Source organism: Schistocerca piceifrons, chromosome 2 (assembly GCF_021461385.2).
Source record: "Schistocerca piceifrons isolate TAMUIC-IGC-003096 chromosome 2, iqSchPice1.1, whole genome shotgun sequence".
NCBI classification, from domain to species: domain Eukaryota; kingdom Metazoa; phylum Arthropoda; class Insecta; order Orthoptera; family Acrididae; genus Schistocerca; species Schistocerca piceifrons.
The window spans coordinates 328,300,817-328,317,265 of NC_060139.1; the positions used below are offsets into that span (position 1 = coordinate 328,300,817).

Consider the following 16,449-nt stretch of genomic DNA (forward strand, 5'->3'; position numbering starts at 1 on the left):
AAATAATTTGGCGTGCCGGATAAGGGGGATGTCCGGCCAGCTAACGCGGGCCGGTTAGCCGGCTCTCGCAGGCCGGTTTCGGCCCGCGAGCCGTAGTTTGGAGACCCCTGTTCTAGGCGACTAATGACCTCAGAAGTTAAGTCGCATAGTGCTCAGAGCCATTTGAGCCACACAGTTGGTCTGATAGTCCATATGCTCTTACTTTGTTCATTAAACAACTGTGGGGAACTGTATCAGACGCCTTGCAGAAGTCCAGAAACACGGCATCTACCTGGGACCCCGTGTCTATGGTCCTCTGAGTCTCGTAGACGAATAGCGCAAGCTGGGTTTCACACGATCGTCTTTTTCGAAACCCATGCTGATTCCTACAGAGTAGATTTCTAGTCTCCAGAGAAGTCATTACACTCGAACATAATACGTGTTGCAAAATACTACAACTGATCAAACCTCCAGTACTACTTCAGAGATTAGTCGAGTCCATACCACGTCGTGTTCTGGCACTTAAGCGTGCTCGTGGGGGCCCTACACGATATTAGGCATGTGTTCCAGTTTCTTTGGCTCTTCTGTGTAGATGGAGCGTGTTGCGGATTTTTGGGTTCGGCAGCACGTGACGCCGGCCGGCCGGCCTGCCTGCGCAGAGTCCCGCGGCGCGGCGCTGGCCGCCGCCGGTGTTCGCGCGCCGGGCGGCAGGGGCGCCTCCGTCGTTTCGCCAGCTCCGCAGGCCGCGTCGTGGGCGCCGAGCGGATCAGTCAGCGCCGGGCGTCGACGCCGCACAGTTTGTGGTGGGCGTAACGTGGAGTAACTCTCTGTTCTGTCGCCGGCGTGTGCGAGTGGCGGGCGGCGCGCGGCAGCTGACTGGGACATGCGGACCGGCCGCGACACAGGCGCGCACCAATCCTGTCGGCACTGACTCGAGGCCGCGAGCTGAGTGACTGAAGCGCCGGCAACAGTACGACAGGTGAGCGCCAGCTTACAGTTTACCACGGAGATACCGACGGCGCGGTACGGAAGCGCGGCTCGTTCGAACCGCAAAAAAAGTAAATATTTTCCGGTGCCAATTTTTCAACAGTGACCACCAAAAAAAGAAACTTATGACTGTTTGCGATGTGGTGGGAGGCAGTGACTATATTCAGAAAGGGTTTTTCCTTGATAAGGGATGGCCACTGTGACAGAAATATGTTGTAATGTGCTAGTTCGTTAATGTTGTTCATAATGGACTGAATTTTAGCTTACGGCTCACGCGAATTCTGCCGAGATACACGGAGATCGTAATTCATAAGGGCAGATCCCGAAAAGCAAAAAACACCGTAGTGCGTAATTCAAGGATTGTGTTCTATCTGCTCCGCCTTTTCCACTTACCGAGCAAGTATATTTGAGAGGGGAAGACTCGCCTTTGCAGGGACGTCGGTGACGCTGAGGAGTGAAGCAAAGCCGGCAGAAGCTGCTGGCGGCGCCCACCTGTTCGGACGGCGACGTCCTTGGCCACCCACGCGACTGCCACGCCCCTTTTTCCCGGCGTCGCGTGTTCTCGCCGCCGAGCACAATGTCTCCCTGACGACAGCTCTTCCGCCTCCCCGTTCCCTACTTCAAGTCAACGCAAAAGCAGGCACTCTTGTCGTCAAACCAGCGATCTACCTCGCATTATCTACATTTTGCTACCTAAAAAAGTGTAGGAATATAGAGCTAGAGTTCAAGGTGACTAGAAACAGAAAGCTGGTTCGCATTGAACTGGAATGGCAAGTGTAATGAGGACGGACGGAAGCCATAATGACATCATAACAGAACCATCCCAGCATTCCATCACCGTAATTTTGGGACGTTTAATATACTGACATGACAAAAGTCGTGGGATACCTCCTAATATCGTTCAAAAATGGCTCTGAGCACTATGAGACTTAACAACTGAGGTCATCAATCCCCTAGACTTAGAACTTCTTAAAGCTAACTAACCTAAGGGCATCACACACATCCATGCCCGAGGCAGCATTCGAACCTGCGACCGTTGCAGCAGCGCGGTTCTGGACTGAAGCGCCTAGAACCGCTCGGTCACAGCGGCCGGCCCTAATATCATGTCGGACCTCCTTTTACCTGATGTGGTGCAGCTGATCGACGTGGCATGGACTCAACAAGCCGTTGGTAGTCTCCTGCAGAAATAATGAGCCATGCTTCCTCTGTAGCCGCCCATAACTGTGAAACAGTGCAGGGTTTTGTGCACGAACTGACCTCTCGATTATGTGTTTAGTGTTGTTAAAAGGCCTGTAGAGTGTACAAGGGGCATGAACCACGGCAGGTGTCGCGTAATCACCGTAAAGGAAATGGAGACACAGAGTACTACACTTGAGAAACAGCGTTATAAGCATCTGACGGAGTTTCAAAATCACGTTGCTGTTGGTCTCCATTTGGTCGGCTGGTCGTAAAGTGCATCCAGATTTGTGGCCGACCGAAGTGGCCGAGCGGTTCTAGGCGCTACAGTCTGTAACCGCGTGACCGCTACAGTCGCAGGTTCGAATCCTGCATCGGGCATGAATGTGTGTGATGTCCTTAGGTTAGTTAGGTTTAAGTAGTTCTAAGTTCTAGGGGACTGATGACCTCAAGTTAAGTCCCATATTGCTCAGAGCCATTTGAACCAGATTTGTGGGTCATTCCGATGTAGCAGTGTCCTGTTGATGGACTGCATGGGGACATGGAGCCAGCCATACTCATTGTCAAAGTTCCAATAGACCACACGTGACCATCACGAGGGGGTACCGTCGTATTATCCATCAAACCTTTTCAAATCCGCCACACACTGTCTTCTTCTTCTTTACGTGATCAAGCCCAGAGGACGGCGCGCTCCTCCACTGGGTTCTGCTTTGTGCCTCTTGGCGCCAATCATTCTCTATTCCAATCTGCAAGAGGTCCTCATGGATTCGATCCCTCCATCTCTTCTTTGGTCTTCCTAGTGGGCGTCTTCCACAGGGAGTACAATCCATAGCTTTCAAAGGCCATCGGCATTTATCCATCCGACTGACATGCCCTGCCCATACAAGGCGCTTGGTTCTCATCAGTCCTACAATGTTTGGTCTATCGTACATTTCGTCTAGTTCACAGTTATATCTGATCTTCCATTCTCTAGTAATATCATCTTGTACCAGACCAAAGATCTTCCTTAAGACTTTCCGCTCAAAAACAAGAAGAATGTTCAAGTTATTTTTCCGGACACTCCAAGTTTCACAACCATGCGGTACTACGGGTTGAATCATTGTTTCATACAGCTAGAGTTTGAAATTCCTCGAGAGACCACGTGACGCAAGAAGTTGACTGAGACCAAAGTATGATCGGTTGGCGGCTTGGATCCTCGCTTTGATTTCTGCTTTACATGCTGCGCCTTCTGTAAAGATTCCCCCCAGATATTTAAATTCACGAACCCTTTCGTAGGATCGGTTTCCGACTATCAAAGGCTGCACAGTGGGTCTCTTGAATAAGCATGCGCCCTGCTCATGAGCAGATATTCCATCTTTGATTCATTCAGAAGGAGTCCAATTTTGCTTGCTTCCGCCTCCACGCTTTCACTCATCCGCATTAGTTCCTCCTCAGCTCTGGACAACAGGGTCACATCAGCAGCAAATGCAAGATGTGTGAGTTTCTCTCCCTCTACTTTTATACCCTCGAAGCTTTTATGAGAGACTTCTCTCTGACTTATCTTTGCAAGTGTCAGGTTGAACAATACCGGTGACATTCTGTGTCATCCCGCAAAATTGGTCGGATATATGTAAATAAAACGTTCTCGATTTTCAAGCCGCGTCAGTTCGAATAAAATCCTCGAGCTTTCGATGACCATCTCCACCATCGTCGTCAGGAGTTCACAGACTGCCGGGGCTGCTACGGTTTCTCTCTTATATACGCATGATGACATCATCAGCAGCCAATCAGATAGACCCAACGTGGCGCGCGCGCGTAAGTCGACCTGGGCAGCTAGCGGAGCTATTGCCCGTGGCAGCACCGGTGACGTCTGGTGGCGCCAGGGGCAGGCGCCACGTTTGAAACTGCCGCTCTCGCGCCGCGCATCTGTCTTTGCTTTCTTTCGAATGCTTTGACAGATGTAACATGGCAATCTTATATCAAGTTCCAGAAGATCAGATGATAGCAGCATAAGACTGTTGAAACCAGTCATCTTGGAACAATAAAAGTGTTTACACTGTGATCGCGGCGTACGGAGTGTGTTTTTCATTTCCTGAAATTAAATAATTTAGATCAGTATTTGTATCAAAATTTAGAAGGTACTCTCACCTCTGCAAAAGATAGTTATGATCTTCACAAACGAATTTGCATCCTGCCCTACCACAAAGGCAGACTTATCATTTTAGTGTCCGTTTGAAGAAGCTCGGAACGTTTGAGATCTTTTGACTAGTGTATCCAGAGCGATTTGTCATGAAATCTCAAAAGTGTTTCACCGTTCACCTCTAGTTTTGCGACTGAAACGCCAGATGCTCAAAAATCTTCCTTTGGTCATAGAGGAGCACATTTTTTCCACATTTCAAGTTTTATTTCCCCCATCCCTTGCCCTTCCACGAAACTAAGATGAGTTGCCCCCACCCCCACCGGGACAGTGAAGAATCTGGCAGCAATTCAGCGATATTTCTAGATATCCTGTAACATTTTCACCAGACAGGATCCAGCAGTTTGTGGTCTAGTCGTTAGTTTTTCGGCCTCTAGATTGCCGAGTCTTGGGTTTGATTCTCGGCCTGGTTGGAGATTTTCTTCACTCGTGTTTGTGTTGTCCCAATCATTCCATCACAAAGACGAGCAAGTAGCTTAAACGGCGTCAGCTAGAAAGCCTTGGGTCAGGGTGCCCAACAACCCAGATGGGATCTACCGACCAATAATGCCATTCCATCATTTCTACCGGAGAGGAAGGCTCCACACACCATCAGTGGTCAATTATGGACTGCTGTTGGGTTACTACCACAACTTTGCCGGCCGCGGTGGCCGTGCGGTTCTGGCGCTGCAGTCCGGAACCGCGGGACTGCTACGGTCGCAGGTTCGAATCCTGCCTCGGGCATGAGTGTGTGTGATGTCCTTAGGTTAGTTAGGTTTAAGTAGTTCTAAGTTCTAGGGGACTTATGACCTACGATGTTGAGTCCCATAGTGCTCAGAGCCCTTTTTGAACCACAACGTCTTTCAGTCTCTCGAAAAATTTTATCAGCGTCTCAGAGTCATTTTGTTTCAACCTACACTTACATATTTTATCGATGGATGTCATTCCAGAAGCGTATCATCGAAGCTGCAACATATAATTTTTGTTCGGCTGGCATACTAGTCCAACTATGCTGCAGCCAATATCCCCATGAAATATTGTGACTTACAATTTCTTACAATTTTTGGCCAGTTACCCCCCCCCCCTTGTCCAACGTACCTTCCCTTTAAGTTGACCCAATGAATAGCTAATCAGAAATTAGCTCATTTTACAAACTTTTCCTCGTCTTACAAAATTTTCATCGTCTCACGGTACTTTCCGCATCTTACAATAGCTCCCTTGTGTCGCTTCGTGTTGCCTTGTTTTTTTAAAGTAACGCTTGTGTGTTACTTAGAGGGACGATGTTATATCTAGAGAGAGAGAGACCGATAGTTGTGCTTTAACGCTTCCCCATTCTTACGCCCAATGTCACATGCCCATCTGTAGATTATTCGGCATTCAATACAACACGCAACGCTGGACAAGTAGATTCAATTTTTTTTAAACCACAGAGAGCGAGTGGAGGTGTCGACGCTCATTTCGAAAATCTGTTACAAGGCACACCTTGATCCACCTACACGAAAATATTTTATCATTTCAAAAGCGCAAAGGACAGTTTTTGACGCTGACTGCGTGGTGTAATGTCAATAGTGTACGACACTACAGAAATATAAAGCATGAAGGGGTATACATTGTCCCCAAGTACAGATGCATACTTGTGTTGATCCACTGCGCTTCCAGAATGGCGAGATCACTCAGGGAATAAGGCTCCCTCCTTCGATCTGGACTTTTCCAGTGTTTATTGCAGGCTGTTCGCTTCCAGACGTTTCACGTCGTACACGCCAACGGCCACCCGTCCAATAGAGCACAAAACGTGATTCACATGACACGGCTACCTTCAGCACTCATTGTACGTCCGGTTGCGGTAATGGCGTGCAAATTCCAGCCTTCGTCGCCGATGAACAGCAGTTAGCATGGGCGCCTGACCCTGGCGCCTGCTGCGGAGGTTCGTAAGCAGCGACGTTAGCCGAACGGCCGTTGGGGAGACACTGTTGGTAGCGCCTTGGTTCATCTGGGCGCTTAGTTGCTCAATAGTTGCACGTCTATTCGCCCGTACACATCACCGCAGCTGTCGTTTATCCCTATCATCTATGGCCCGTGGTGAACCACAGTTGTATCGGAGCCATTTTGCCATGCATGGTACACTTTAACCACGCCGGCACACGAGCAGCTTACAGACTTGGCCATTTCGGAAACCCTTCCACTCTTGGCCACCGAGCGAGATGGCGTAGTGGTTGGCACACTGGACTCGCATTCGGGAGGACGACGATTCAAAGCAGCATCTGGCCATTCTGATTTAGGTTTTCCGTGATTTCCTAAGTCGCTTCATGTAAATGCCGGGCTGGTTCCTGTGCAAGGGCACGGCCGACTTCCTTCCGCAAACTTCCCTAATCGTATTGGACCGATGTCCTAGTTGTTTGCCGGCCGGTGTGGCCGTGCGGTTCTAGGCGCTTCAGTCTGGAACCGCGTGACCGCTACGGTCGCAGGTTCGAATCCTGCCTCGGGCATGGATGTGTGTGATGTCCTTAGGTTAGTTAGGTTTAAGTAGTTCTAAGTTCTAGGGGACTGATGACCGCAGATGTTAAGTCCCATAGTGCTCAGAGCCATTTTGAACCTCGCTGTTTGGTCTTCTCCCCCGGATCAACCAACCAACCACTCTTGGGCCGAAATCGGATGATCATAGCGTTTTTGACGTCAGATAAATCGCTGCGCTTCCACATTACGAGAGGGACTGCACTAACTCCGCCCGCCGCCTTCTCCTATTCCCTCTGGCACGCTTTATATGCCCTCCATCGCTAGTGCCGCCACTTTCGGCCTGTGGATGGCTATTGCAGGTTGATGCTGAACATAGACGATGGTCACATTAATGTGACTGGACAGTGTATTATGTTATTCTGTTTTACGATTTGTACTCTAAAGTAATTAACGCTACACTACGGTAGAGTGTATGCAAAGTGAGTTATGAATATAATCTTACAAGTTATGTGCACTGCTATGGTAACCATAAAGTAAAAACTACAAGTCTTGAAACAATGCAGTCTGAGCTATACTCACTTTTAACACGATCATATGCTAACAGCTGCTAGTCACGATAGAGTCTAACTTAGTTTAACTTAATTCAATCTGAACTGCTGTCATCAGCTAGATTAATCCTATTAAGCTTATGCATTAGAAGAATCAACTGGACTGATGTAGAAAGTAGTCACTTGTAACTCGACACAAGCTCACCTGACACCGACGTGGTGAAGTTACGACTGCCTCAGTCTTCGTTAGTGTCGCTCTGTTCAGCCAACACGTGGCTCACGTTTTGACGCCTGCACCCCCCTTCCCCGTCTGTATCATACGGGTTATCATCGCAGATGATGCTGTAATTTACCATCTAGTAAGGTCATCCGAAGACCAGTATCATTTGCAAAGCGATTTAGAAAAGATTGCTGTATTGTATGGCAGGTGGCAGTTGACGCTAAATAACGAAAAGTATGAGGTGATCCACATGAGTTCCAAAAGAAATTCGTTGGAATTCGATTACTCGATAAATAGTACAATTCTCAAGGCTGTCAATTCAATTAAGTACCTGGGTGCTAAAATTACGAACAACTTCAGTTGGAAAGACCACGTAGATAATAATGTGGGGAAGGCGAGCCAAAGGTTGCGTTTTATTGGCAGGACACTTAGAAGATGCAACAACTCCACTAAAGAGACAGCTTACACTACACTCGTTCGTCCTCTGTTAGAATATTGCTGCGCGGTGTGGGATCCTTACCAGGTGGGATTGACGGAGGGCATCGAAAGGGTGCAAAAAAGGGCAGCTCGTTGTGTATTATCACGTAATAGGGGAGAGAGTGTGACAGATATGATACGCGAGTTGGGATGGAAGTCATTAAAGCAAAGATGTTTTTCGTCGCGGCGAGATCTATTTACGAAATTTCAGTCACCAACTTTCTCTTCCGAATGCGAAAATATTTTGTTGAGCCCAACCTACATAGGTAGGAATGATCATCAAAATAAAATAAGAGAGATCAGAGCTCGAACAGAAAGGTTTAGGTGTTCGTTTTTCCCGCGTGCTGTTCGGGGGTGGAATGGCAGAGAGATAGTATGATTGTGGTTCGATGAACCCTCTGCCAAGCACTTAAATGTGAATTGCAGAGTAATCATGTAGATGTAGATGTAGATATTCTGTAATATTATTTTGGATCTGGCGTCTACCGTCGTGTTGTGTTCAGCCCATTTGTCTGATCCCAATTTGTCTGATGTAGGTTGTCATCGGGTTTCTGTTGCGTCTGCCGTATCTGCCAGAATCGCCGTGCAATACAAGAGTGTTTGTTCTGGAAAGTCTTTCTAGCAGCATTTACGTATCTACCCTTCAGTGCGGAACGCGTGATAAAGATCGCATCAGCACCCTTCATATCCATCCTCTTTCTGGTGTTGAGAGGAATTAGCCCCTTCGTCTTCCTTTATCTCTCCCGCGCTACGTACTTACCCTTCAATTCTGCCAGTTGACGCTTGTTCGCGAAGTCTTTGCCTGTAATTTCCGTCTGTATTCTGAATTTACAGCAGAGTAACTACACTCCTGGAAATGGAAAAAAGAACACATTGACACCGGTGTGTCAGACCCACCATACTTGCTCCGGACACTGCGAGAGGGCTGTACAAGCAATGATCACACGCACGGCACAGCGGACACACCAGGAACCGCGGTGTTGGCCGTCGAATGGCGCTAGCTGCGCAGCATTTGTGCACCGCCGCCGTCAGTGTCAGCCAGTTTGCCGTGGCATACGGAGCTCCATCGCAGTCTTTAACACTGGTAGCATGCCGCGACAGCGTGGACGTGAACCGTATGTGCAGTTGACGGACTTTGAGCGAGGGCGTATAGTGGGCATGCGGGAGGCCGGGTGGACGTACCGCCGAATTGCTCAACACGTGGGGCGTGAGGTCTCCACAGTACATCGATGTTGTCGCCAGTGGTCGGCGGAAGGTGCACGTGCCCGTCGACCTGGGACCGGACCGCAGCGACGCACGGATGCACGCCAAGACCGTAGGATCCTACGCAGTGCCGTAGGGGACCGCACCGCCACTTCCCAGCAAATTAGGGACACTGTTGCTCCTGGGGTATCGGCGAGGACCATTCGCAACCGTCTCCATGAAGCTGGGCTACGGTCCCGCACACCGTTAGGCCGTCTTCCGCTCACGCCCCAACATCGTGCAGCCCGCCTCCAGTGGTGTCGCGACAGGCGTGAATGGAGGGACGAATGGAGACGTGTCGTCTTCAGCGATGAGAGTCGCTTCTGCCTTGGTGCCAATGATGGTCGTATGCGTGTTTGGCGCCGTGCAGGTGAGCGTCACAATCAGGACTGCATACGACCGAGGCACACAGGGCCAACACCCGGCATCATGGTGTGGGGAGCGATCTCCTACACTGGCCGTACACCACTGGTGATCGTCGAGGGGACACTGAATAGTGCACGGTACATCCAAACCGTCATCGAACCCATCGTTCTACCATTCCTAGACCGGCAAGGGAACTTGCTGTTCCAACAGGACAATGCACGTCCGCATGTATCCCGTGCCACCCAACGTGCTCTAGAAGGTGTAAGTCAACTACCCTGGCCAGCAAGATCTCCGGATCTGTCCCCCATTGAGCATGTTTGGGACTGGATGAAGCGTCGTCTCACGCGGTCTGCACGTCCAGCACGAACGCTGGTCCAACTGAGGCGCCAGGTGGAAATGGCATGGGAAGCCGTTCCACAGGACTACATCCAGCATCTCTACGATCGTCTCCATGGGAAAATAGCAGCCTGCATTGCTGCGAAAGGTGGATATACACTGTACTAGTCCCGACATTGTGCATGCTCTGTTGCCTGTGTCTATGTGCCTGTGGTTCTGTCAGTGTGATCATATGATGTATCTGACCACAGGAATGTGTCAATAAAGTTTCCCCTTCCTGGGACAATGAATTCACGGTGTTCTTATTTCAATTTCCAGGAGTGTAGTAGGTTTCAGCCTTCAGTTTGCTGGTAATATCTGTCGTGTATATTACCCAGCACCAAGCACAATGGCTCCACTGAGATGGTTCCAAATGTCGCTGGTAGTCTTTACAGCACGCTATTCGTTCACGCTCTGTTATTTTCCCGTTAGTTGCAGAGTCAATTTTGCGAAGCGATGGTCGCGAAAAACACGACGGATACATAAGAGCATGTGGTGGTGCATCCTAATTAATGATGATAACAGTCGGTAACTATCCCATATCAATGAATTACTGAAAACAGACTTAAATTTAAACACAGATATTTCATTTGTTAAGGTCTGTTTTGATCACTTAAGTTGTGCAATTCACAATTAACGGTTCCGGCCATTGCCATCTTCAGCTCCTCAATACCGGTCGGAACATAGTTTTTCTTTTTGGAAGGCAGTAACTGCTCCTTTTAAGCAATATTGTCGATAAATTGTTGTTAGATGCCAAAATCATGTGAATTAATCGGTCGGACAATATATTTTCTAGCACTTTGTGGTGAATAGCAGAGGTAGGTGGAGTCACATTAAGTTTACTGCTTGCTGCTTGATCAGTGAGTGAGAAACAAGCAACAAGCAATAAATTCAGTGTGACTCCACCAGCTCTGCGCTTTCTCCCTGTGTCCCTCATGCCAATGATTCGTCCTCTTTCAAAGCCCGAAAAATGGCGATAGGCGGGACGTGTACGCTGTGGTGACGCTATGTTGCGATCTCCAGCTCAAAAGTTGCAGTAACTTTAGACGCACACCCCAGGCACATGTCGGGGAAACTTGCTATCGATAGACCACCTAAAGAAAATGTGTAATAAAATACTTGGATTTTGTAATAAATGTTTTATTTTCAATGTAATTTGAACATTATCTTTTGCATTTCACTATACCAGACACAAACGTCATAAATGCTCACTGTTAGTGAAATATTTGAAAAATAAAAACACCTGTCATCGGCCCAATCAAGGCGACTGGTTTCCTTTACTGTGTATATTCCGGTGCTCATAGTTCGAGTTCTATTGGTGACAAGAAGGTGGGGTTAAGTGTTTTGGATAGCCTCTGGGCCAGGGACCACTTGTATATCCAGCAGAAGAACCGTCTCAGTATCGCTATTCTAAAGCACAGGGTCGCGATAAGAATGTTACACATTTCAATCCTGCTTGGGCAAATGCAGCAAATCGTTTTGTTCTTTGTGCATTTGATATTGTATACGATGGGTTTGATGGGTATTATAGAGGCAAGTTAGTTCAAGGGAAAACCGCAAAAAAGCTTTTTTTCTTTATTTTCGACATCACCAGTGGACTAAACCCAGCCGAGGATTCCAAGATGCCTGTGTACAGCAAATGGCTGAATTTTTTACGATGTATTCTTAGCAACATCTAAATTTCCTTGATATCTTTATCTGTTTCCAAGATACAGAAGTTCAGAATTACCCTACTTCTACGTCAGTCAAAGCTACACAAGAAGGACCTTCCCGTCAGAGCTTTTGTAAATTATGCAAACGCTCCCTCTTACCCACTTGCAAGATACATGTGGAAAATATTGTCAGAAAACTACAAATTACAAGAGGACAGAACTATAAGAATCACCACACAATTGACTCGTTACATAAAACACAAACAGGTTCCAGACGCAGCCACTTTCCTGTCATTTGATGTAGAGAATATGTATTCCAATATACCAATAACTGAAACAATAAACTTTATAGAGGAAAATCTTAAGACACACAGTACACTTCCACGTGAATACATCAAAGAACAGCCAGACTTCTAGAGCTAATAACAGAACAGAACTATTTTCAGTTCAATAATGTATTCTATTTACAAAGTGAAGGATTACCAGTGGGATATCCAGTGTCTGGAACCGTAATAAACATTTATGAGTCATTTAGAACTGATTATATTTAACAAACATCATAAGGATAAAGATCGACAAAAAAAGCTCCTCACCTTACAAAAAAACTACCACGTTCGAAAAACGACAACAGAACGGGAACAATTTATAAATGATCAGACCAGCTTGGCAAACCAAACAGTTCTTAAACTAATTGACCATTTAATATAACATTAAATGTACACATACAACCACAGGCTCCATTTATCACTAATTCTCTCTCTCTCTCTCTCTCTCTCTCTCTCTCTCTCTCTCACACACACACACACACACACACACACACACACACACACACACTCGCATACACACACGCAAAGCAGTTTCATAGTTTGGCAACGCTCACAACGTGAACGAAAACAAACGAACAGACATAAACACTGTTACAGTGCAGAGTGAGAAACACACGTAACTTAAGTTCAGTTTACAAAAGTGAAGTGTAAATAATGAAACACAAGAAATACTGCAGAATGGCAAAAACTGCAAAGTGCATATATGATTCGAAGCCTTTTGAAGTCAACAGCTACTAGCAAGGAAGGCAGAAAGAAACAGAATATGTAAAAAAAGGAAAACACCGTCATTAACTTGCACGCCAACTTTATAAACAAAACGCTGTTTTTATCCTAAAACAACCATAAATGTACAAACTTATGTATCCAGTTTGCAGAATAACCACGGAGGATGCTTTGTGAGTAAAAGAGAAACACGTCTGGTGTAGTTCTCTTTAATTACATTGCAGGAAACTCAAAAATAGCAACTAACCTTTGTGCTCATGTATCGCGTGGTACGATTTTGAACTGGATGCGTATGACTTACAAACATATTTTCTTTTGCGCTGGTGTTGGTTGACTGTCGTTTATAAAGTAAATAGCTTCATGCACTTGTGCCATCTGGTACGATTTTAAATTGGGTATTTTTATTTACAAACTTCTTTTCTTTTGTGTTGGAATTGGTAGACAATTTCGTAAGTGTCTTTAACATTAATAAGAGTAACAAAAACTTAAACGTGCAAAATTAAGTGGGGCAGAATTTCGGAAATTAACGAAGGAAAAGTGAGAACGAGAAGCTAATGTTCTAGAATGATAGTCAGAATAAACATTTCACAAAAAACGTTGCTCGTTCGACTTCATGTAGTACTGATGACAGCTGTAGTGAAAGAAGTAAATTCGAACGAAACAATGGGTAAAAATGAAGAAAATCGGATTTTTCCTGAATTCGAGTCTCTGAAAAATCTGAATGTCGAATCAGATGTTACAAAACAAATAACGTCATTAGTGATAATCCTGCGGAACGGTGTGTTAATGACACAACAATCGACTTTCTTTTACACTGTGGCATTAATCAAAATTGTAACTTTGATTTTTCTAATTGACGAAGGCCAATAGACGGTAAAATCCGATATCTGAACAAACATTTATTCTATCGTAAACTTTTAATTGGTTAATCAATCTTGCGTGATTACTTAGTGTACTCCTGTAGCACTCATGCTAGTTTTTGTTCGGAGGTAAGACCACGATTGTTTCTATTGTTATTTCAGATTGGAGAAATATTTCTAATATTTTATCTCCATCATGAAAATGCACTTGAAAACGAAACTTTTGAGTAGTCACTTTTAAAATGGAAAACAAAAAACACTTGGAGCGGAGAAAAACATTTCGAGTCACATGTTGCAACAGAAAAAAAATTGTACTGTCGCAATGTTTTGAATAGGGTGTTACCAGTAGTGAAGAAATTAACAAGTCGTGGACTTTCTCATACGTGGAGATGCTGAAAATTTTCATTCGTTACATAACAGTCTATTTATGATGTCCCTTGAACTTATAGCCTAGTTCGATCCTTTTTTCGCAGAGCACACTGAACGATATGGAAATCCGGGGCAGACACACCCAAGTTATCTTCAACAATCTGTGATGAAATAATAGAGCTGCTTTTTGAACGAGTAAAAAGAGTTAACACAAATGATATCAATTAGGCCAAATATTTTTCTGTAATAGTAGATTCTGCTGTGGGCAGTTCACATATCGATCAGTTAACTTTCGTATTAAGATAAGTGAACGAGAATGGAGAGCCTGCTGAACGTTTTCTTCTACTTTTATCAAACTCGGGAGACAAGTCTGAAAACCTATCTGAGGCCGTACTGTCTATAAATTCCATTTATATTACTGACTGTAAAGGCTAGTCATACTACAATGCAAGCAATTTGTCGGAAGCCTACACAGGTTTGCAGGCACGCATTAAAGAATAAAGTCCGAAATCGCATTGTGTGCCTTGTGCAGCACAGCCCTTGAATTTAGTAGACACTAGTGCTGCAAGCTGTGATCAGGACGCATATTCAGTTTTCAATTTAGTAAAAATGTTTAGCCGGCCGAGCGGTTCTAGGCGCTTCAGTCTGGAACCGCGCGGTCGCTCCGGTTGCAGGTTTGAATCCTGCCTCGGGTATGGATGTATGTGATGTCCTTAAGTTAGTTAGGTTTAAGTAGTTTTAAGTTCTCGGGGACTGATGACCTCAGATGCGAAGTCCCGTAGTGCTCAGAGCCATTTGAACATTTTTTTTTTTAAAACGTTTATAATTTTTTTCTCTGGTACTACACAACGCTGGACCTACTTTTTTCCTTCAAAAAAAGCAAAACAATGAACATTTTATCAAAAACACGTTGGTCAACAAGAGAGGAAGCATGAGTCAGTTGAAATGAAAATTGGGAGAGCGTTATCAGTGCCCTCGCATATGTGACCAATAATACCTGTGAGAAACTACTTGCGGCCGGCCGCGGTGGTCTCGCGGTTCTAGGCGCGCAGTCCGGAACCGTGCGACTGCTACGGTCGCAGGTTCGAATCCTGCCTCGGGCATGGATGTGTGTGACGTCCTTAGGTTAGTTAGGTTTAAGTAGTTCTAAGTTCTAGGGGACTGATGACCACAGCTGTTAAGTCCCATAGTGCTCAGAGCCATTTGAACCATTTTTGGACTACTTGCGCGAAATGAGCCTTCAGCTTTACTGAATCATGTCAGTAACTAGAAATAGTATTCATGATGAAAGTTTGGAAAGACATACTCCACAGATTTAATAGGGTAAATGTGAAACTGCAAAGCGTAGATATTGATATTGAAACAGTGCATGAATTATGTGAATCGCTTGTGGGTTTTATTAGCTCTATTTGTGGCATGTTCTACTATTATTAAAATAAATCCTTGAAGATTATGAATGATGTGGACTGCCAATGCACTTATAAAAGATCGTGGAGATGCAAACTTCATGTTTTTGAAATCTTGTGAGATTAGTCATGTACCAGTCGAAGTGAGAATTTCTACGAAAGGAGTGGTTACAGTCCACATTTCCGAGTTCTGACATTGCTTTTAGAATTGTTCTTAAAAGGCTGAAATCATACCTACGTTCCACGTTGTCTGAGGAGAGACTGATCGGCTTGTCTGTTCTTAACATCGAAGCTGACTTGCTAACTTATGAAGATATGATAACGAGTTTGCTGCCATCAAAACCACACGCAAACTTCGCTGACTGGTGAATTTGGTTTATTTCTTCATATTAGTCTTAAAAAATTCTGCTTACAGTGTGATTTTTTATTAGTAACTTAGAGCACATTCATTGTGATTTAAAAATTATATAGTTATTATTTAAAACATATTTTTGGCCTAGGGGAGTAAAAATTTTAAATCTGCCACTGGCGAGGAGACAGTAGCAGTAGGAAGGAATGAGACATTAGCAGCAAGAGAGAGCAAGAAGAGACAGTGTCAGCGAGAGGAGACAGTATTAGTAGGGCAGAACGAAGGGTACCGTGGCTGTGATACAGGAGACAATGACAGAGAAACACAAAGAGATATTGACAATGAGTGGGGCTAAACTAGTGAATGAGAAAGGGCAGTTGGGAGTGGGTAGTCATGACCGACTTACAGCGATGGACTTGTGGATGAGAGCGAGTCACAGGTATGGGAGCCTGTGGGAGTTTGAGGTGGGTTGCATGTTTAAAAAAAATGCGAAGGAAGGTAGAATGATGCAGCTGGTACCCCACTTTTCAGTCAGAGTCTTTTAAATAAACAGGAACGTATTTGAGTTTTTGGCGCTCCGATAGGAGCATTTTTCTGCTGGTAGTTATTAAATACTATACTCTTCCAAGTAACTGTCAATAAATTTCGTAATTTTTATTTTTTATTTTCAGGTGTCTTTTTGGCATCTGAAACCGATTAACCTGATTCGAAATCAAGTAGACTAAAAGTGGCAATGTCGTCTTATCAAAACACTTATAAACTGTTAGGAAAAGTATAATATAAAC

General features: G+C 45.3%; 1 protein-coding gene across 1 annotated transcript in view; it reads left to right on the forward strand.

The window, feature by feature from the left end:
- Window positions 1-762: 762 nt before the first annotated feature.
- The window catches only part of LOC124775043 (acyl-CoA Delta-9 desaturase-like), a 646,525-nt gene continuing 630,838 nt past the window's right edge, over window positions 763-16,449 (forward strand). The window contains exon 1 of the mRNA XM_047249823.1: window positions 763-958. The gene's annotated coding sequence lies outside the window, so the exon portion shown is untranslated. The remainder of the gene's footprint in view (window positions 959-16,449) is intronic.